The following is a 22,609-nucleotide window of genomic DNA, read 5'->3' as shown; positions in this document are numbered from 1 at the left end:
GAAAGCTCTTGTTTACGCAACCCCGGTACCTAATGTAGAGACTCTTCGTGCTCGTATTGTGGACGGCTGTGATACAATACGCCATTCTCCAGGGCTGCATCAGCGCATCAGGGATTCCATGCGACGGAGGGTGGATGCATGTATCCTCGCTAACGGAGGACATTTTGAACATTTCCTGTAACAAAGTGTTTGAAGTCACGCTGGTACATTCTGTTGCTGTGTGTTTCCATTCCATGATTAATGTGATTTGAAGAGAAGTAGTAAAATGAGCTCTAACATGGAAAGTAAGCGTTTCCGGACACATGTCCACATAACATATTTTCTTTCTTTGTGTCTGAGGAATGTTTCCTGAAAGTTTGGCCGTACCTTTTTGTAACACCCTGTATAGGGTATTTCCGTAAGAGCGTCCAAAAATGTAACAAAACAAAGAGAATGCTCCATTGAACAATTTGAGTGGGGAACATTGGATCGGAGAAGCCAGCATAAGGAGATATGGAAGAAAACTTGTCGGCCGCTTTGTCTGGCATTTCTGTTTTCCAGCTTATTTACAGCTAACATGTGTACAGGTTTATACGTACTATGCTGTTTATATACATGTAGAAACTTTATTTCCTGCAAGGAAACAAAGAGGACGTGCCTGATTACTAGGAAGTCATGGTTATTAGGAAGTCATTTACTTATCCATTCGGCGGCTCTGTCGTGTCGTATTTACATCGCCCCATGACAGAACGTGCTATGATTCAACGACAGACCCATTCAGTACAGTACAATGATGGAGCAGTATCAGAATTCACTCACATGCACCTTGTGTATGCGGAAGAACGTTCCAGTGTTCTCGCTGCTGGAAGGCTGTACAGGAAACGAACAGGCATTATCGGTCATGACGAGTGTTTATTTCTCTCGATCGGGGAATGCGAGAGCCTGTGTTATGTCCCCACAGCAAATACCCTCTACCACGCACCAATTAATCATTTTCAATCAAATCATCCACATTCATTCACTTTGGTAAAAGTTATCTGATCTGATTTTCTCGCAATATATGCGGCGACTTCTCGTCGACGCCAAAGTATTTTCTAGTGCAGTTATTCTTTGAAATAACAGAGATGCAAATATGCATTCTCCATGGTTGTTGGAGTGGTAACTAGGACAGGTTCTGGAGCAGCTGTTGAAGGATTGATGTGTTTCTGAGAGATACCTATTCTGCTTTTCTTCTCGCTAAAGCGAGACAATTAACTTTCGTGCCGCTAGCGGTTTGTTTTGAAGAGAAAGAGATTGTAAAAGGAAAATAATTAAGGCGTGGAATCACCGGAGATCTGGACATGTAATGGAGATGGATTGAATACACAATTTCCTCCATACACAAGGTTTGTGACTTTTTTGTTTTTGATTGAATGAACGAATGAATGAGTTTTTTTCTGAATCGTTTGTTGATCATGTTGGCCGTTTAATTAGTGGAGAAGTTTCAGCTGTGTCCAAGAGAGCCTGCAATCACTGAGTCTGTCTTAAATCGTCCAAAAAGGCTTCGTACACATCTGGAATTCGCAATCTTTCGTAAAAGGAACAAATTGTCCAAACGATTGATTCTCCCGACTGACTGCAGTGTTTAACAGTAATAATAAATGTAAAGATCTGTTAAAAGAAAAGAAAAAATTCCTTGACGTCTATATTTATGTGCTGCTCCATGACTCTGCTGTCAATATCTTTATTCTTGGCTTGTGTGTAACTTCTGTGTATTTTCTTACAGTAAATGTGTTTTTCTTTTCGTATCCAGGGTGTAATTACAAAGCTAATAAAATGTTTTCTTGCCTTTAAATAATATTTTTCATCAGGTTATGGGCCCAGTACACGTGTAAAGGCAAACAACACAGTTTCATTAAAACAATATTTGAAATGAGCGTATGTCTGTAAAGAAACATGATTGCTAGTGGCGATTATAAGGTCAGCAGTGATAAGGTTGAAGGACCTGACGACTGGGCCAAATGGAAATGGCATATTTCTATGGTGCTACGTTCATATGGACTAGAAGATATTATTAACGGTACACGTGAACGTGTAGAGTTGCCGCAAGATGCGACAAGTGAACAAAAAGAAGCGTATGTGGAATGGCTCAAGGACGACGCAAAGGCAGCAAGTCTTATAGCAAGTGCGCTAAGTAAACCTGTTGCAGAACTCGTCTTAACGTGCAAGAATGCTAAAGAAATCTGGGAAAAATTACGCGCCCGATTTGAACGTAGCAGTACTCAGCGTTTGAATATGTTGATTGAAACATTTTTCCGTGTTAAACGTGATGAATCGGAAGATATTAGTGCACATGTGGCCAAACTGCAAAAGTTATTTGTGGACCTGAACGATGAATTATCAAAACATGAAGAAAATACGCTATCTGAAAGAATTTTAAATGGTCGAATTTTGTCTACACTGGGAAAAGACTACGACAATTTTAAGGATCTCTGGGATACGATACCGACAGAAAAGCAAAGCTTGAATTTATTGACTGAAAAACTCTGTACTATTGAACTGCGTGAACAAGACGTTAATGGAAGTGCAGCTTTTGTCGTTTCTAAAACAAGTAAACGGCAAACAAGTAATCAGCAAGTAAAGATGACGAAGTCACAATTAAAACAGAAGTTTCCGTGTAATAAATGCAAACAATTAGGTCACTGGGCAGCAGAGTGTCCACAGAACACTCGTGACAGCAATAAAAGAAAAGAGAAGAAGCGAGAAAGTGAACACGCTGCATTTACTTCATACGCTATGGGTGTGTGTACCAGTAATCACAGTGACCCAAATAAATGGTATTGCGACAGTGGCGCTACAAATCATATCACTCCCAACAAACAGTATTTTGTTTCGTATAGTGAATTTGATGCTCCTCAAGTAATTTCATTGGGAAAACAAGATGTCAAAATGTGTGCGTACGGTCAAGGAACAGTTTACATCCAAATCCGACGAAACAATAAGTGGTACAATGCTAGAATGGACAATGTTTTATACGTCCCTGATGCAAGTGCTAATCTGTTCTCTGTGAGAGCCATTGCCTGCAGAGGCTACAGTACTAATTTTAGTTATAATAATGTCTGTGTTCGAAAACAAGTCAGTGGCAATATTGTTATGACAGGTTATGTGAAAAACGGACTTTATGTGTTGAACATGCGTGTTGTTAGAAATGCAAAAATGAATCGTATGAGCTTGATGACTTCATCCGAAACATTGCAAGTGTACCATGAAAGGTTTGGTCATCAGAATAAACAACATGTGAAGAATATTTTAAAAGGAATGAACAAAATGGTTCAAATGGTTCTGAGCACTATGCGACTTAACTTCTGAGGTCATCAGACGCCTAGAACTTAGAACTAATTAAGCCTAACTAACCTAAGGACATCACACACATCCATGCCCGAGGCAGGATTCGAACCTGCGACCGTAGCGGTCACGCGGTTCCAGACTGAAGCGCCTTTAACCGCACGGCCACAACGGCCGGCGAATGAACATTAATGTGGAAGATGCCAAGAGTGAATTTTGTGACGGCTGTGCGGTTGGAAAGATGCATAGGTTGCCATTCAAAACACGAACAATACGCGCTACCAGTACTGGTGAATTAATCCACGCGGATGTAAATGGACCAATGAGCACGAAATCTTTTGGAGGCAAGCATTATTATGTATGTTTCAAAGACGATTTTAGTAAATTTCGTCGAATTTTCTTTTTAAGACACAAAAGTGAAGTGTGTACTGTGCTTAAGCAGTTTTTAAATGAAGCACGAACTAATGGACATGTTGTCAAACAATTTAGATGTGATGGTGGCACAGAATTTAACAATAAGAATGTCAGTGAACTGCTTGCAGACAGGGGAATAGAGCTACTGATTCCTCCTCCTTACACTGCTGAACAAAATGGTGTGGCTGAACGGGAAAATAGGACCATTGTTGAAGCTGCCCGGTCAATGCTAAATCCGAGTAAATTACCTAAAAGGTTATGGGCCGAGGCATGTAACACAGCAGTCTACCTAATAAATCGTACTGGAAAATCTTCAGTTGAAAATAAAACCCCTTATGAACTATGGTTTAATCGACCAGTAGGACGACTTGATCATCTCAGAATTTTTGGTACAGGCTGCTATGTTCACATTAACAAACAATTCCGTTCCAAGTTTGATGATAAGGCAGTTTTTGGACGACTTGTTAGATATGTTAATGACAAAGATGGGTTCAGAGTTTGGATTCCATCTAAAAGAAAAGTGGTGTTGAGTCACGATGTAAAATTTAAGCCAGAAATTGTTTCTGATTTACATAGTGATCATGTTGAATTTGAAGTCCCTCGGGAAGAATTTAATGATCCGAATTCATCTAAAGATGACCAATGTAAATCTCCTAGGCTGTACACTTCCGGAGGAAGCCAAACTCAAGAAAAAATTGGCACTCTCGATTCTAGAGAAAGTCAAGAGTCGAGTGAATCTGAAGAAAATAAAGAATTAACAGAATTTCTAAAAGCAGAAGCTGCTGAATCTTCTAATGAAGAGAAACAGAAGAATAAAAGACAACGAAGAAAACCAACCTGGATGGAAAGTGGTGAATTTTGTATGGCAACAAACGTTCATGCACTTGGATACAAAGATCCAAACTGTTTTTCAGAAATATTGCAGTCAAACGAGAAGGAAGAACGGATGCAAGCTATTAGTGAAGAACTTCAATCACTTAAGGAAAACAATACCTGGGTGCTGGTTGACCGTCCGAAGAATGCCAAAGTATTGCAAAACCGCTGGGTTCTACGGCGAAAGGTCGCAGTCAATGGAGGTACTCGCTTTAAAGCCAGATTGGTTGCAAAAGGCTGTATTCAGAAAGCAGGAACTGATTATGACGACGCCTTTAGACCTGTGGCACGTTATGACACCATACGAACTCTGTTGGCTGTAGCTGCTTCAAAGAAAATGCTGCTAGAACAATTCGATGTAAAGACAGCTTTTTGAATGGAATACTTGAAGATGAAGTATATATAGAACAACCAGAAGGTTCTGAAGATGGTACAGGCCGAGTATGTTTCTTTAAAAAAGGTCTTTATGGGTTGAAGCAAGCGCCACGTTGCTGGAACAAACGTTTTGTTGAGTTCATGAAGAAAGCTGGTTTTTCAAACAGTGATGCAGACCCATGCCTATTTTATCGTAGACAAAATGGAAATAGCCTTTATGTAGTAATCTACGTTGATGATGGCCTGATTGTCGGCAGTAACAAGAAAGAAATTGCTGTTTTTATGGATGTTTTACAACATGAATTCGAAATAACAACTGGCAGTCTTGACAATTTTCTTGGCATAAAAATAAAGCAATATGAAGATGGAGCAATAATGATAAGTCAAGAGAAATACACAGAAGAAATTCTGCAAAGATTTCGAATGGCAGAATGCAATACAATCTCAACTCCTATTGGACGTGAGGACAATAATCAAAACGAAGAAGTTTAGTCATCTCTACCCTACCGTGAAGCAATTGGTTGTCTCATGTACCTTTCAACAGTAACTCGTCCAGACATCGCTTTTGCAGTCAATAAAGCTGCTCGAGCTATGGAGAAACCAACCACTGAAGACTGGAATAGAGTAAAGCGCATTTTCCGGTATTTGAAAGGGACCTTAAATTTTGGAATTGTATATAATAAAAAAAGAAGAGTTAAAGATTTACGCTGATGCAGATTTCGCAGGTAATAACCGGACAAGGCGCTCAACAACTGGAATTCTTGCAAAGTACTCAGGTGGTGCAGTGTCATGGACAAGTCAGTTGCAGAAAGTAGTGCCCACATCCACAACCGAGGCGGAAATAATTGCAGCTAGTGAAGGAGCAAAAGAGTTAGTTTGGTTACGTCGTCTGCTATCAGAATTAGTGGAAATGTCGGGGCAGCCTCCAGTTCTTTACATTGACAATGCTAGTGCATTGAAGTTGGCAAAAAATCCAGAATATCATCGACGTTCTAAACATATAGAGGTCCGACATCTCTATGTTCGTGAAAGATATCTGAACGGTGAGATTTTCTTGGAACACATTGATGGACACAACCAGTTGGCAGATATTTTGACGAAACCTCTTGAACGAGTTCGATTTAATTTTCTATGTTCAGAAATTGGCATGCAAGAGACAAAGCAATAATTTCATGATTTTTTTCCTTTGGAGGAAGTGGTAAAAGAAAAGAAAAAATTCCTTGACGTCTATATTTATGTGCTGCTCCATGACTCTGCTGTCAATATCTTTATTCTTGGCGTGTGTGTAACTTCTGTGTATTTTCTTACAGTAAATGTGTTTTTTTTCGTATCCAGGGTGTAATTACAAAGCTAATAAAATGTTTTCTTGCCTTTAAATAATATTTTTCATCAAGATCTCTTACAGCAAGCCAGCCGCTGGTTACCAAGACGAAGGACTCCACCAAAGATTCTATTTGGCTGATTCTTTTTATCACTATATCACGTAATGAAATCTTATATTAAAAACTATATACATAGATAAAGGAGAGAGAGACAGAGAGAGAGAGCGAATGAAAATAGAGATAATACTAGTAATCCTCCATTAGTCTAATTTTTCGCCTGTCTTTTCACGGATCAGCCGAGAACTGGGAGGGCCTTACTTTACTGTATAGACTTACGTGTGAAGGTGATCTTAAAGACAACAGATACACGTCTATACAGACAAGACATTACACAGAGATAGCGGATAGCTGCATTGATAATGTATTCTTAGATTAAAGAGACGGCAACTTATTATCCGAACATTAAAATGTTAAACCTGGTTGACTAGAAATACTGAGGGACCTGACAACATGAGGACCACTCGCACTCCAGATTTTGGGAGGTGGTGCTGGAACGTGTTGCAGCGGTGCCCACTACAACTACTCGCCGTGTTGCACTTGTAATAGACGCTGCACGTACTAGCGTGTGACGTTCTCCACGAACAACTATTACGCCCGTATCATCCACAACAACCCCATGCAATGCTTGTGACTGACTTTGCGCCAAGGATCGGTGTGTCAGTGCTTGCTCCAACAATAAATTGATCGACCAGATTTCCTCCAAATCGTGTTGTTTACTGACGAGGCCTCATTTGATCGTGAAGGTCTTTCGAACAGCAGGAATGTGTGGGATTAGAAAAACCCTCTCGCTCTAGTAGAGTGACACCATCAACTACGTTTTGCTGTGAATATCTGGGCCGGCATTGTAGGGGAGCCGGCAAGGGTGGCCGAGCGGTTCTAGGCGCTACAGTCCGGAACCGCGCGACAGCTACGGTCGCAGGTTCGAATCCTGTCTCGGGCATGGGTGTGTGTGATGTCCTTAGGTTAGTTAGGTTTAAGTAGTTCTAAGTTCTAGGGGACCTCAGAAGTTAAGTCCCATAGTGCTCAGAGCCATTATAGGAGACAATTACATTTGGCCATATCGATTACACGGCGGTCTGAATGGCCACATGTACTTGAGGTTCGTGCAAAGAGTTCTACCTGGGTTGTTGGAGAACTTAACCTTGACTGTTCGTGGGAGAATGTGGATACAACATGACGGTGCACCGCCTCACTTCAGTGTAAATGTCCGCAGCCATCTCAGTGCTGTATTCTCTGGTCTCTGGATTGGAAGGGGAGGTCTTATTCCATGACCTGCGAGGTCACCTGACCTGAATCCCCTCCATTATTTCCTATAGGGATATATAAAGCCACTTAAAATGACACCCCAGTGGATACAGAGATGGAATTAGTTGCCAGAGTTGTAGCTGCCTGTGATTTACTTCGAAACACACCAGGGATATTTGTCAGGGTGCCTCAGAATCTTGTTCGCTGACGTCACGCTTGCATTGAGGTTGACGGTCGTCAATTTCAGCACATTTTGTTAAGACACAAAACAAATCGTACATTCATTATGTCAATGATGGTATTTGCTGTTAACTGTGACTAATGTAAATGAAATGTACACAGTAATGTGATTTTAGTCCTATTATCTCCATAAGCTGGCTTCCCCGACCCCAAATTGTTCAGTGCAGCATCCTCTACATCCTGTAAATTTTTTGGGCGCTCTTACGGAAACACCGTGTATACTACTGGCCATTAAAATTGCTACACCAAGAAGAAATGCAGATGATAAACGGGTATTCATTGGACAAATATATTATACTAGAACTGACATGTGATTACATTTTCACGCAATTTGGGTGCATTGATCCTGAGAAATCAGTACCCACAACAACCACCTCTAGCCATAATAACGGCCTTGATACGGCTGGGCATTGAGTCAAACAGAGCTTGGATGGCGTGTACAGGTACAGCTGCCCATGCACCTTCAACACGATACCACAGTTCATTAGTGACTGGCGTATTGTGACGAGCCAGTTGCTCGGCCACCATTGACCAGACGTTTTCAATTGGTGAGTGATCTGAAGAATGTGCTGGCCAGGGCAGCAGTCGAACATTTTATTTATCGAGAAAGGTCCGTACAGGACCTGCAACATGCGGTCGTGCATTATCCTGCTGAAATGTAGGGTTTCGCAGCGATCGAATGAAGTGTAGAGCCACGGGTCGTAACACATATGAAATGTAACGTCCACTGTTCAAAGTGCCGTCAATGCGAACAAGACGTGACCGAGACGTGTAACCAATGGCATCCCATATCATCACGCCAGGTGATACTCCAGTATGGCGATGACGAATACACTCTTCCAATGTGCGTTCACCGCGATGTCGCCAAACACGGATGCGACCATCACGATGCTGTAAACAGAACCTGGATTCATCCGAAAACATGACGTTTTGCCATTGGTGCACCAATGTTCGTCTTTGAGTACACCATCGCAGGAGCTCCTGTCTGTGATGCAGCGTCAAGGGTAACCGCAGCCATAGTCTCCGAGCTGATAGTCCATGCTGCTGCAAAAGTCGTCGAACTGTTGGTGCAGATGGTTGTTGTCTTGCAAATGTCCCCATCTGTTGACTCAGGAATCGAGACGTGGCTGCGCGATCCGTTACAGCCATGCGGATAAGATGCCTGTCATCTCGACTGCTAGTGAGAGGCCGTTGGGATACAGCACGGCGTTCTATATTACCCTTCTGATCCCACCGATTCCATATTCTGCTAACAGTCATTGGATCTCGACCAACGCGAGCAGTAATGTCGCGATACGATAAACCGCAATCACGAGAGGCTACAATTGGACCTTTATCAAAGTCGGAAACGTGATGGTACGCATTTCTCCTCCTTACACGAGGCATCACAACAACGTTTCACCGGGCAACGCCGGTGAACTGCTGTTTGTGTATGAGAAATCGGTTGGAAACTTTCCTCATGTCAGCACATTGTAGGTGTCGCCACCGGCGCCAAGCTTGTGTGAATGCTCTGAAAAGCTAATCATTTGCATATCACAGCATCTTCTTCCTGTTGGTTAAATTTCGCGTCTGTAGCACATCATCTTCGTGGTGTAGCAATTTTAATGGCCAGAAGTGTATTTACAGTGGGCAGTAAGGGCCCCAAGGCACACCCTTCTGGTACTCCTGAAATTACTTGTCTGTCTGACGACATCGCCCCGTGAAGAACAACGCTTGGAGTTCAATTTACAAAGTAACTGTTAATGCAACGAAAAGTAAACTTTTACTAGCGATAAGTGATAAACACGCGAGGGAATACTGACCCCACGATAATCTTACATTGACGAAAGGCAACCGGTGTTTATAGCGTCGTAGATTTAGATAAAAGCGTTTGCTAATGTTGACAGCAACAACACTTTTGAAATCCTGAAGTTATCAGGGATAAAATACCGAGAGCGAAAGTTCATCTGTCAGTCGTTCATAAACGAGACTGTATTTATTAAAAGTCATAGGAAAAGAATGGGAGGCAGTGACGGGGCAGGATGTGAGACGGGGTTGTGGCTTTTCCTACACGTTAATCAATCTGAACAGACAGCAAACATTAATGGAAACAAAAGAGAAATCTGGAAAGAAAATTAAAATTCAAGGAATATAAATTTCAAAGTCAGCCGATGTAGTTCTAATTCTGACAGAAACGGGAAAGGACTATCAGTAGCAACTGAACGCAATGGACAGAGTCTTGAAACAAGTTATAAGATGAATATTAATAAAACTAAAGCAAAGTAATGGACAGTAGTGGAATTAAGGTATCCAAGAAAAAAAACGCACTACGAGTAATACAGGAGTTTTTCTATTTGAACAGCAACGTGACAACTTCAGAAGTATACAGGATATAACTGCAAACTGGCAACAGAAAGGATAGTGTTTTATAAAAATATATTTGTAACATCTCACGTAAATTTCTTAGACACTCTGTTATGAAAATGTCTGAAGTGAACGCTGTATGGAAGATAAACAGTACAGACGAGATGAGAATAGAAGCTTTTGAAATGTGGTGCCACATAAGAACCCGGAAGTTTAGATGGGTAGATTAGGTAACTAATGGAGGGGCGCTGAATAGAACTGCCAAGGAAAGAGCATTACGGCACAACTCGGCTAAAAGAAGCGATAAGTTGATAGGACACATCTTAAAGCTTCAAAACAAAACCTCCGTCCGAACAGGCCTTGAAAGCGCCACGGTACGATTGACTACCGTGTCGTCCTCAGCGGACAGAGGTCACTTGATGAGGATATAGATGGGCATGTGGTCAGCTAGTTAGTTAATCAGTTAATTACATGTTTTATAGATCATCTGAACGTTTCTTTTATCTAAATGATGTGGTGCGAGTCAGTTTACACGACTTGCATACATGATTAGTGTTAACATTAATAAACACATTACCATTTTATACCTGTCAATGCAGCTTCACCTACAAAAAAGTTTTTTGGATTTTTTATGGCTACCAGTTTTTAACTAGAATTTCGTCAGTGGAATAGAAGGAGCTACCAAGGGAAATGATTTTAAATCAGGCTTAAAAATTGCTTCGACACCCGTCAAAATTTTATGTTATTGAGCAAATGAACAAAAATGCTTATTGCTGCAAACTGAACTCCTCTCTCAGCCACTGACAGCTTTAACGATTGTTAATTAAGGTCATTTTTCCCTCTAGTGTTGTGGGTAAATGCATTAATGTTCTTCTCAAATTGTGATGGATTATTCATGATGAATATCATTAGCGGAAATATGTGTTGCGACGGGGCAGTTAAAATGCCTACCTCCTTGAAGAGGTACCTACATGACGTCCGTGGGTGAACACCACATATTATTCTTACTGCTCGCTTTTGTGCAATCAATACTTTCTATGTAAAGAATTATCTTAAACAATTATTCCATACATTATTCAGTGGAAATATGCGAAATATGTCAGGAGGTTGAAACGTTTGTTTCCAGGAATAGCAATTATTCAATGAACAAAAGCAGCTGCTGACTCCTGCTCATGTGCTACGTCAGTTGTTGGAGTGACTACTTATTGTAAAGAACTGAAGGTAGTGTGGTTTCTCAATATTTAGGGACGGTTCATTTTCAAAGAAGCACGTAATTATTCTTTGGAAAATATCGTATACTAACTCTCCTGTTGCTTTCTCTCTAGTGGGATTTATAATAACACTAGTATCGGCAGCAAAATGTATCAGTTTTACTTGTTGAATGCTAAGTGGATGGTTAAAAATGTTCAAATGTGTGTGAAATCTTACGGGACTTAACTGCAAAGGTCATCAGTCCCTAAGCTTACACACTACTTAACCTAAATTATCCTAAGGACAAACACATAAACACCCATGCCCGAGGGAGGACTCGAACCTCCGCCGGGACCAGCCGCACAGTCCATGACTGCAGCGCCTTAAACCGCTCGGCTAATCCCATGCGGCTAAGCGGATGGTTATTTACCTATAAAAGGAATGGGTGTGGACCGAAAACTGAACCCTGTGGGGCTCCCTTTGCGATTTTAACGTAGTCATTAAAAATTTCTACCTTTCCGACAGTAATTATTAAGCAGAACCTCCTTTTGCTCTCCCAGCCGTTGTAATTTTTCGTGATCGGAGTCGCAACATTCCAGTCAAGTAGCACCTCAGTTTGCCTCACAAGGACTGAGTACACCCAGCTTGCCAACAACGCTCGGCATACCCGGACGGTCACCCATCCAAGTGCTAGCCAAGCGCGACAGCGCTCAACTTTAGTGATCTGATGGGAACCGGCGTTACCACTTTGGCATTAAAGCTTGAACAAACAATTTTTTAATGGGAGAGGGGGGGGGGGGGGGAGTGTGAGCGAGTATAATCTATACAGAGAGCGCAACGCTCGAATACGGTTGATGCAGTCTGCAGTAATACAAGAGAGACTTACAGAGGATAGGTTTGCGCGGAGAGCTGCATCAAACCGGACTGTACACTACAACAACACAGCCGGTGGTAAACAGTCCTGTAACTGCGCAGTTGAAGTCGTTTACGTTTTAATGCACAAGCGACCGGTTTTAGAGTGCGGCACCGCTGCCCGATAACGGGCGGACAAATCCCGAAGAATGCAGATACACTTGCGAGCGGTCCAAAGCACAGCCGGATTAAGAGGTCAGCTCGCCGCCGGCCGGCCCTGCGTGCCGATAATCTCCCATTTGGCGCAGTCACGGCAGAGCGCCGCCCAAATCAGTACTGCAAATGGAAACGCGCGGCTCAGCAGCACATGTTTCGCACTTTGCCTCTTCCTCGTTTAATAGGACGAGCAAATGTTTATCGCAAATGATCTGTTACGGCCGACCAAGTACGCCAAGATACTAAACGACACATAACGAATTATTGGAGACGCTGGGTGTTAGGGCTGTTCTGAGATGTAGACACAGAGGAGAAAATCATGGCGGGTGGCGTCCAACCAGCAACAACAAAGTAATAAACTGAGCACTTCGTGGCAGACTGTATTCTCGGCCACGACTCGAAACCAGAACCTTAGCTTCCAAGGACAATGCTCTTACTGAGTGTGCTACATTTTGTTTTTACTGAAAGTCATTCATTCTGATGAAATAAAAAGAAACTACAATGTTATACTAATGCTGATGGATAAACGTAAACGAAAACTTAGTCTATGGGTCCTGGCGGAGCTACCAGTACCGACCGACCGCCATGTCATCCTCCGACAAAGGCGTTATGGGACGCGATATGGGACTGCAACTGGCAGTTGTGATCTGGAACAGCTATTATTCGCTCAAGCATCATCAGTTCATATCACGAGGCTAAGCGCATCCCATTCCACTCTTCCCAGCAATAAAAAATCCCTGGTAACACCGGGAATCGAACCCGGGTCCTCTGAATAGCAGTCAGCTGTGCTATGGGCATGGACACGGACACGGACGATGTCGATGGACAGCTTAACCATTATCACCATACCTTTCAAAAATGGTTCACATGGCTCTGAGCACTATGGGACTTAACAGCTATGGTCATCAGTCCCCTAGAACTTAGAACTACTTAAACCTAACTAACCTAAGGACAGCACACAACACCCAGCCATCACGAGGCAGAGAAAATCCCTGACCCCGCCGGGAATCGAACCCGGGAACCCGGGCGTGGGAAGCGAGAACGCTACCACACGACCATGAGATGCGGGCTCATACCTTTCAAAAAATGGCTCAAATGGCTCTAAGCACTATGGGACTTAAGATCTGAGGTCATCATTCCCCTACTTAAACCTAACTAACCTAAGGACATCACACACATCCATGCCCGAGGCAGGATTCGAACCTGCGCCCGTAGCGGTCGCGCGGTTCCAGACTGTAGCGCCTAGAACCGCGCGGCCACCATGGCCAGCCTGAGCTAAGAGACGACCAAAACTGTGAGAAATAACCATAGAAATCAATGTGCGACGTACGGCGAACGTATCCATTAGGAGAAGTGTGCGGTGACATTTGGCGTTAATGGGCCATTGCAGCAGACGACCAACGCGAGTGCCTTTGCTATCATCACGTTGTCGCCTGCAGCGCCTCTCCTGGGCTAAAGACCATATCGGTTGGACCAGCCGGAAAACCGTGGCCTGGTCAGACGAGTCTCGATTTCAGATGGGACGGCAAGAGATGATGGTAGGGTTCGAGTGTAGCGCAGACCCGACGAAGCCAAGGACCTACGTTGTCAACAGAGTACTGTGCAAGGTGCTGGTGGCTCCATGTTAGAGTGAGCTGTGATTACATGGAATTGACTGGTTCCTCCGGTTCAAATGAACCGATCACTGACTGGAAGTACGAGGTGCATTCAAGTTCTAAGGCCTCCGATTTTTTTTCTCCGCACTAGAGAGAAATAGAAACATGCGTATTGTTTTAAAATGATGCCGCGTTCATTGTCAATATGTCCCAGAGATAGCAGCACCGTACGGCAGATGGAATTTTACCGCCAGCGGCAAGAATGAGAACTGTTTTAAATACTTAAAATGGCAACGCTTTCCTTACTTGAACAGCGTGCAATCATTCGTTTTCTGAATTTTCGTGGTGTGAAACCAATTGAAATTCATCGACAGTTGAAGGAGACATGTGGTGATGGAGTTATGGATGTGTCGAAAGTGCGTTCATGGGTGCGACAGTTTAATGAAGGCAGAACATCGTGTGACAACAAACCGAAACAACCTTGGGCTCGCACAAGCTGGTCTGACGACGTGATCGAGAAAGTGGAGAGAATTGTTTTGGGGGATCGCCGAATGACTGTTGAACAAATCGCTTCCAGAGTTGGCATTTCTGTGGGTTCTGTGCACACAATCCTGCATGACGACCTCAAAATGCGAAAAGTGTCATCCAGGTGGGTGCACGAATGCTGAAGAACGACCACATGGCTGCCCGTGTGGCATGTTGCCAAGCAACGTTGACGCGCAACGACAGCATGAATGGGACTTTCTTTTCGTCGCTTGTGACAATGGATGAGACGTGGATGCCATTTTTCAATCCAGAAACAAAGCGCCAGTCAGCTCAATGGAAGCACACAGATTCATCGCCACCAAAAAAATTTCGGGTAACCGCCAGTGCTGAAAAAATGATGGTGTCCATGTTCTGGGACAGCGAGGGCGTAATCCTTACCCATTGCGTTCCAAAGGGCACTACAGTAACAGGTGCATCCTACGAAAATGTTTTGAAGAACAAATTCCTTCCTGCACTCCAACAAAAACGTCCGGGAAGGGCTGCGCGTGTGCTGTTTCACCAAGACAACGCACCCGCACATCGAGCTAACGTTACGCAACAGTTTCTTCATGATAACAACTTTGAAGTTATTCCTCATGCTCCCTACTCACCTGACCTGGCTCCTAGTGACTTTTGGCTTTTTCCAACAATGAAAGACACTCTCCATGGCCGCACATTCACCGGCCTTGCTGCTATTGCCTCAGCGATTTTCCAGTGGTCAAAACAGACTCCTAAAGAAGCCGTCGCCGCTGCCATGGAATCATGGTGTCAGCGTTGTGAAAAATGTGTACGTCTGCAGGGCGATTGCGTCGAGAAGTAACGCCAGTTTCATCGATTTCGGATGAGTAGTTAATTAGAAAAAAAATCGGAGGCCTTAGAACTTGAATGCACCTCGTAGTTATGTTCGGCTACTTGGACACAATTTCCAGCCATTCATACACTTCAAGTTCCCAAACAACACTGTAATTTTTGTGGATGACAACTCGCCATGCCATGGAGCCACAGTTGTCCTTGATTGCCTTGAAGAACATTGTGGCTATTCAAGCGGATGATTTGGCCACGTAGATCACCCGGTATGAATCCCATTGAACATTTCTGGGACATAATCGAGAGATCCATTTCGTGCACCATTTCCTGCATGGGCAACACATTAGCATTTATGGTCGGCTATAGAGGGAGCATCGGTCAATATTTTTGCAGGAGACTTGCAACAACTTGATGAGTCCATGCCGCGACCAGTTGCTGAACTACGCTGGGCAGGAAATTAGGGGGTATTTCATGACTTTTGACATCTCAGTGTGTATTACACTCTCATACGTAACTTTCAATTTTCTTTGTACCTATATAAGATTTTATCATCCTTCGTGTTTCAGCGAGAGAGCGTGCTGGTGGTCATCATTATTTTAGTCCGTATCCTGTCAAAGCAGTAGCTGAGAAGGGAGCGAAACCGGGCTGTAACCTATACCCGATGTTACTCAATCTGCACAGTGAACAAGCAGCGAAAAAACCAAGGACACATTTGGAGAGAGGATTAAACTTCACCGAGAAGAAATAAAAACAATGAGGTTTGCCAATGACATTGTAATTCCGTCAGAGAAAGCGAAGAACGCTGAAGAGCCGTCGAACGGAATGGATAGCGTCTTGAAAAGATGTTATGAGCACCAATAAAAGTGAAACAACTGTAATGAAATGCAATTCAATTAACTCAGGCGACGGTGATGTATTTAGATTTGGAAACTAGACACTAAAGGTACTAATGTGTTCTGTTGTTTTGGCAGCACAGTAACTGACAACGGCGTAAGCAGATACGATATAAAATCTAAATTATCTGTAACGCGAACAGCATTTTTGGAAAAGAGGAGTGTGCTAACACCGAATGTAAATTTAAGCGCTAGGATGTCTTTTTCTGAAGGCATTTGTCTGGAGTGTAGACTTGTATGAAAGTGAAATATGGACGATAGAAAAATGCTCAAACTTAGATGGGTAGACTGAATAACTAATAAGGAGGTACTGAATTGGGTAAAAAATAATTTTATGACACAACTCGTCACCCTGAGTCGCATCCTGGAACATCATGGAATAGCGAGTTTGGTAACCGAGGGAAGTCTGGGGAATAAGAACTGTAGAGGGAGACCAAGGCTTGAATACAGTAATCAGGTTCAGAAAGATGTAGCCTGCTGGAGTTAAGAAGCCGGCACAGTCTGGAAAGGTTCATCGAACTGTCTTCCGACTGAAGAACACAACAACAACAGCAAAAACAACAACCTCTCGAAAGCCATAAGCACACAACTGTGTACTGGCAGTTCATAGTTAGCTCCTAGATAAGATTTTTGACTTTAGTGTTGCAACGCCAGTAATTCGATAAATTCCTATAAGTACGCTCGGCTTTGGCGAGAAAAATGTGAAATGACCGAGAAGCCAGACATAGTCATTGTAGTTCCAATCAGCCCCAAAACACTGTCGAAGTTTATCGTCTTTATGGCGGTTCCCACGGAGAAAGAGTTTTACAAATGCTTACAACTTACTTCCTGTGGTAGGTGTGTGCCGTATACGCTTCAACACCTGAGAGGGTCAGTTTACATTAAATTTCTTAGCTATCCAGGCACGACTAACGGCTCGTCCTCATGGCTTTAGTTCTGCCAGTACGTCTTACCTGTCCCCCACTTTCCAAACTTCACAGCTGCTGTTCCCCTCGCAAGAGAGCTAGCGCCGCAAGGGATACAGGAGAACTGTGAAGTTTCGAAAACAGGAGAAATTGGAGCGAGGTATTAGCAAAGGTGCAGGTGTGAGGGCGGGCAGTGAGTCGTGCATGGACAACTCAGTGGGTAAGAGCACTGCTTGGGAGAGGTTCCAGGTTCGATTACCATGCCGGTCCCCAGTTTTACTCACGAGGGGAGGCTGCCAATTGTTAAATTCAGATTCGATTCATACGGCGCATAATAAAAGCTCATGGCCAGAGGTGTAATGTGGCAAAGCACCAAGATGCACTTCTCAGCCGTTGTCGAGAAAATCGACAGTTAAAAGAAACCGTTGCGGTGAAATACTCTCGACGATTAGTAATTTTCTACAGCGTCGTGGCGCAGCGGTAAGCGCTCGGGTTCGTAATCCGAAGGTCGCCGGATCGAATCTCGCGCTATGCAATTTTTTTTATTATTAGTTTTTTGTAATTCAAATATATATATATATATATATATATATATATATATATATATATATATATATATATATATAAATGAATTGCTTATGCATGTTGGTGAAGGCGGATCGGTCTCCAATTGTACCGCCTCCATTTTTCCGTTTTTTTTAACAGGGTGTACCAAAGCTCTCCCGTCCGCACTGATTTTCGACAATGTTATAAGTTGCGCTAGGGACCGCATCTACCTTCTTTCGAAGTTAGCAGGCAACTACGCTGTTATGCGGCGGCTCGTTTCGGCCCATTCAACATCTGTCATTCAAGTGTAACGAGCGAGTAACGGAGTTTATATTTCATACCTGCCACAGCAAATTTGTGTTCGTGGGGTCTATATTCTAATTCGAACGTTTGACTTACGCTATACGTATTCGTTTCGGAATATCGTTTCTACGTCTTCCGTTAACTATGCGTGGTTAAAATTATGAAGACAATTAATAACATTTGTGAAATACAACTTTGTTTGTGGAAACCATAATGATGTTCGAAGTCGCCAGTTTTTCCACGACAAACGACTTTCAACAACTTATTATATGCATAATTGTTGCAACTGATTGCCGGGAATTATATATGAATTATAAAAAACAAATACTAAAAAGAAAAGGTTACATAGCGCGAGATTCGATCCGGCGACCTTCGAATTACGAACCAGAGCGCTTACCGCTGCGCCACGACGCTGTAGAGAATTATAAATCGTAGAGAGTATTTCACGTCAACGGTTTCTTTTAACTGTCGATTTTCTCGACAACGGCTGAGAAGTGCATTTTGGTGCTTTGCCACATTACACCTCTGGCCATGAGCTTTTATTATGCGCAGTATGAATCGAATCTGAATTTCGCAATTGGCGGCCTCCCCTTGTCAGTCAGGAAGTTTCACAGAGCGCGCACTCCACTGCCGTGTGAAACAAGTGAAACAATTATTCTGGATGAACGGAGCATTTGAAGCTAAGGAGCCAACGCACAAGTGTTAATGAATGGCAGCTCTCTTTAAATGTAGTGAAATGAAAAATAATGTCTAAAATAAATAAAAGATCGCAATAGTGTATGATAAAAAGAAAAGTAGTTGTAATATTTCTGGCTTAGTCAGCTATCATATTAGGCTCCAAGAAGCTGTTCCCAGAGCAGTGGAGATGCAAGAAGTACAGATGACGAAATGTGGTGTGAGTTATCTGTGACAGATGTTAGATACGGTACCATTCCCGTGAGAAAGACCGCCTGCATTATGCTACTGCTCTGCGATTGGCTGCTGTGTTCGGAGCAAGGGCGCCAAAACGTTAAAGTATAGTTATTATTATAAATTCAACTATTCACTGGAATGACTTCACTTATTAATATAAATCTCTCTCAACAGCTGACTACCAATCAGTCATTTTAGAATTATTGAAAACAATTTAAATCAAAAACAAAAGACTGACAAAATTGCAGTCGAAGCACTTCGGAAGCGTTCGGGTCACGCCTTTTCTGGTATGGCGCGCGAAGTGTTTCGGGGTGTTCGTCACTCTGGGTTAGGCAGTCGAGAAAAACAGACATGTTGTCTGTCGTAGGATGTGTTTCCAGTTTTTATTCAAGTTCCTGTCCGTCACTCTGGAGTAGGCAGTCGAGATGTACAGTCATGTTGTCTGTGGCAGGATATGTTTGCCAGTATTCAGTATTAAAAGATTCACTCCGGTAGTCGTGAGGCACAGACACGTGCCACAAATAGTGTAAAGACACATTTTCGCAAACATTGTGTTTGATCATGTACTTTGCTGTATCAGAAGGTGTTGCATTAAGATCATGTAGTCTTCTCGTGTGGCTATATTAAAATACGCGAGTGGCATCCTAAAGAAGTGATACATTATTTCAGAACAGAACCTCGCTAAAAGTCAGTTTCAGCCTCAAGATACAGAACCTACGACCTGCGTGCTGTTTTCTGCGCTGGGGACATCAACTTGAAGACAGCAGGTGAGTGAACTATAACAGAACCTTCGTATTCCACACAGTGCAGTGGAAACAACTAGGCGCCTCAAGTGTACTGCATGCACAGGACAAATGTGCTCAGTGACACGTCATCTGCAGTAATGCAGAGGAGGTAAAGGAGGATGATCGTTACTCACACCAACAATCAATTCATTCTTCCTTTCTTGTCGTACAGTGCATATCTTGAACGCTTCACATCGTGTACGTATTTAGGAGCACTACTAAGTACACATTAATAATTCAATCAATTATCAAGAAATAACAATATCTTTACAAAAACTAAATGATCCAACATTTATTGTTCAAATGTGTGTGAAATCTTATGGGACTTAACTGTTAAGGTCATAAGTCCCTAAGCTTACACACTACTTAACCTAAATTATCCTAAGGACAAACACACATACCCATGCCCGAGGGAGGACTCGAACATCCGCCGGGACCAGCCGCACAGTCCATGACTGCAGCGCCTAAGACCGCTCGGCTAATCCCGCGCGGCCCAACATTTATTATTAGAATAATAATAATAATAATAATAATTTATCTATATTATCTACGAATGAGTACTAATGCCATTGGCTGACAACATACTAACGATTTAACGTTATCAGTTTCCTGGTTGTGATGCTTGTTTGCCTAAGGTCCGAATATGATTCGATTTACGAGGAATTATTTATTAGAAAAGTTTCGCTGTTTCCGAGTATAATATGAGCTACGGTTATTCGGGAAGCAAATATTATTTTCGAGACTCATTGGAGCCATTACCAACAGTAGCAGAGTCTGGAAAAGTAGATGAGACTGTAAGTGTATTTCTAGTTTACTTTTTGTGTGATAGTTCTGATTCTTTCATTTAGTAGCATGTTTTTTTCCAGTATTTTGAGATAATTATTTTGTATTTTTTATTTTGGTGGTTTCTGGCGTTTCTAGCAGATACCTGTAGCTACAATACTAGGTTATGGTTCGATTTAGTGTCCAACAGTTCATCTATAGTGTTTGTAAATTCGTAATGAAATGATGGAATCTACGGGTACTAGGCACTATCAAAGACTCCTCTTTATCCGGCGCGGTGACTACGTTTAGCGGTTATGAAATGAGACGATCAACGTACGATCAGCGACAGTGAGTCAGAAGCTACTGGTCTAGCCTGCACGGTAGATCAGCGTGTTCTGTCAGGTCAACCCTCGGTTGTCAGTCTGAAAGATGTTATGCGACATTCGCAAGTAACTATTGACGATACAACGGCGAAGAAATAGATCGGGGGAAAAAAAAAGAAAAAAAAACGGTTAGCGTCGCTGTCTCAGGATCGTGGGATCTCTGGTTCGATTCCCGGCCGGGTCGGAGACTCTCTTCGCTCGGGTACATCGTGTTCTCCTAGTGATTTCTTCTTATGTTCATCACAGATACGAGGAAGTTGCCGAAATGGCGTCACGCAGAAACATTTGCACTACGCGGCCGAGATATCCTAAACGGTGTCACCGCGCCAATACTACCACACTATCATTTAAGCATTAGCGAAGGGGAAAGATAGACCTAGATTTATTGGGTTCTGGGAAAGTCCATTTAATATATAACGGAAAGTGCAAACAAGAAGCTCGTGCAACCAATTCCAGCGTTCGGGTCCTTCTCAAGTAAACATATCATTCGACTTCGAACAAATTGAGAAACGCGCTGCCACGATCGTAACAGCTGGATAAGACCACACGAAAGTAATAAAGAATGTTTAGGGATCGTAAATGGGAATTCTTGAAGGAAAGGTGAGATTTGAACAACCTGCTTACGACGGAGTGTGTCGAACCTCTGCTGTCTATGAGTACCCACCACTGCCGATAAATGTTTGTGTAATTTGGAGTGCACACAAAACAGAGAACTGACTGTTGTGTGTATCGGATTCACGCACAGGTATCCATACAAGCAAATGTATTACGGACAAAATCAGGATGTCGTCAGAACTATATGTTGTGTGCAGCTGAAAATTAACTAACATTGTATAAACAGAGGTTAGGAGTCAAAGACATTCCAGTCTGCAGTTATCGACTTTGTACAAGAAATCGATCTTCTATGCACGAAAGTCAAGAGGTTACAGAAACTGTATCACAGCTACAACGATAAATACATCGTTTACAAGGATTATACACAGACTTAAGTGAAAAAAAATGCCTCTTCAAATATTTTATTTCCCGCTTATGTTTCATAAAGTTCGATGTGGGTACGAAACAGAAATCCAATTTTTGCCGTTCCTGACCTAGCGAAACCTCTTGATTTCTATTCTCCAGCTCTGCAGCGTAATGCGGAATATTTTATAGGGACTCCGGGAATTTTGTGTTTCTTCAAGCAAAGGGAATTAAGCAGCGTGACAGGTTACATTGAAAAGGCCACTTCGTGAAACAGCATTGCCTCTTTCGCAGCATGTCTGTCTTCGATTTACTTCCATGTTCTGAGAATCACAAGTTCATTATACAACGGTGTGACATTCTGTAAGAACAATTTGTCGGAATTCTCTTTGAGGGATGCGATTTTGTCGCATCGCTTGAGAATGGATCTACCCAGTCCAAGTGACCGCGCAGAGAAACAGTGGCGCGTGAAGTTTCCAACATCACAATGAGCAGGGGAGTTCCGCGTTTGTGGAAAGGACATCATATTATACGAGTTCCTGCGACTTCCCGCTGCTTCACTGCTTGCTTTCCATAATATGCAGCTAATGAATCATAAAATAATTTAATTTCTTACTAGCTCTCTCTCTCTCTCTCTCTTTTCCCCTTTGTTTCCAATTGCATATTCTTCACTCATAGCGTCCTGTCCTACCTCGACACTTTCTATCCCGAACACTAGTTCGCCTGTCAGTCACACATTCTAGTCCGTTTGATCCATGTGACAATACTGAATACCTTTATCTAGGCGATATTACTTCTT

At 42.6% G+C, this 22,609-nt stretch overlaps 1 long non-coding RNA gene across 1 annotated transcript in view; it reads right to left on the bottom strand.

Annotated features, from left to right (window-relative positions):
- LOC126475011 (uncharacterized) overlaps positions 1-22,609 on the bottom strand; it is a 735,908-nt gene that overhangs the window by 102,283 nt on the left and 611,016 nt on the right. The window lies entirely within an intron of this gene.

This window comes from Schistocerca serialis, chromosome 4 (genome assembly GCF_023864345.2).
Source record: "Schistocerca serialis cubense isolate TAMUIC-IGC-003099 chromosome 4, iqSchSeri2.2, whole genome shotgun sequence".
Taxonomy (NCBI): domain Eukaryota; kingdom Metazoa; phylum Arthropoda; class Insecta; order Orthoptera; family Acrididae; genus Schistocerca; species Schistocerca serialis.
Note: the sequence above shows the minus strand (reverse complement) of the source record. Positions and strands in the feature narration are given on the sequence as shown.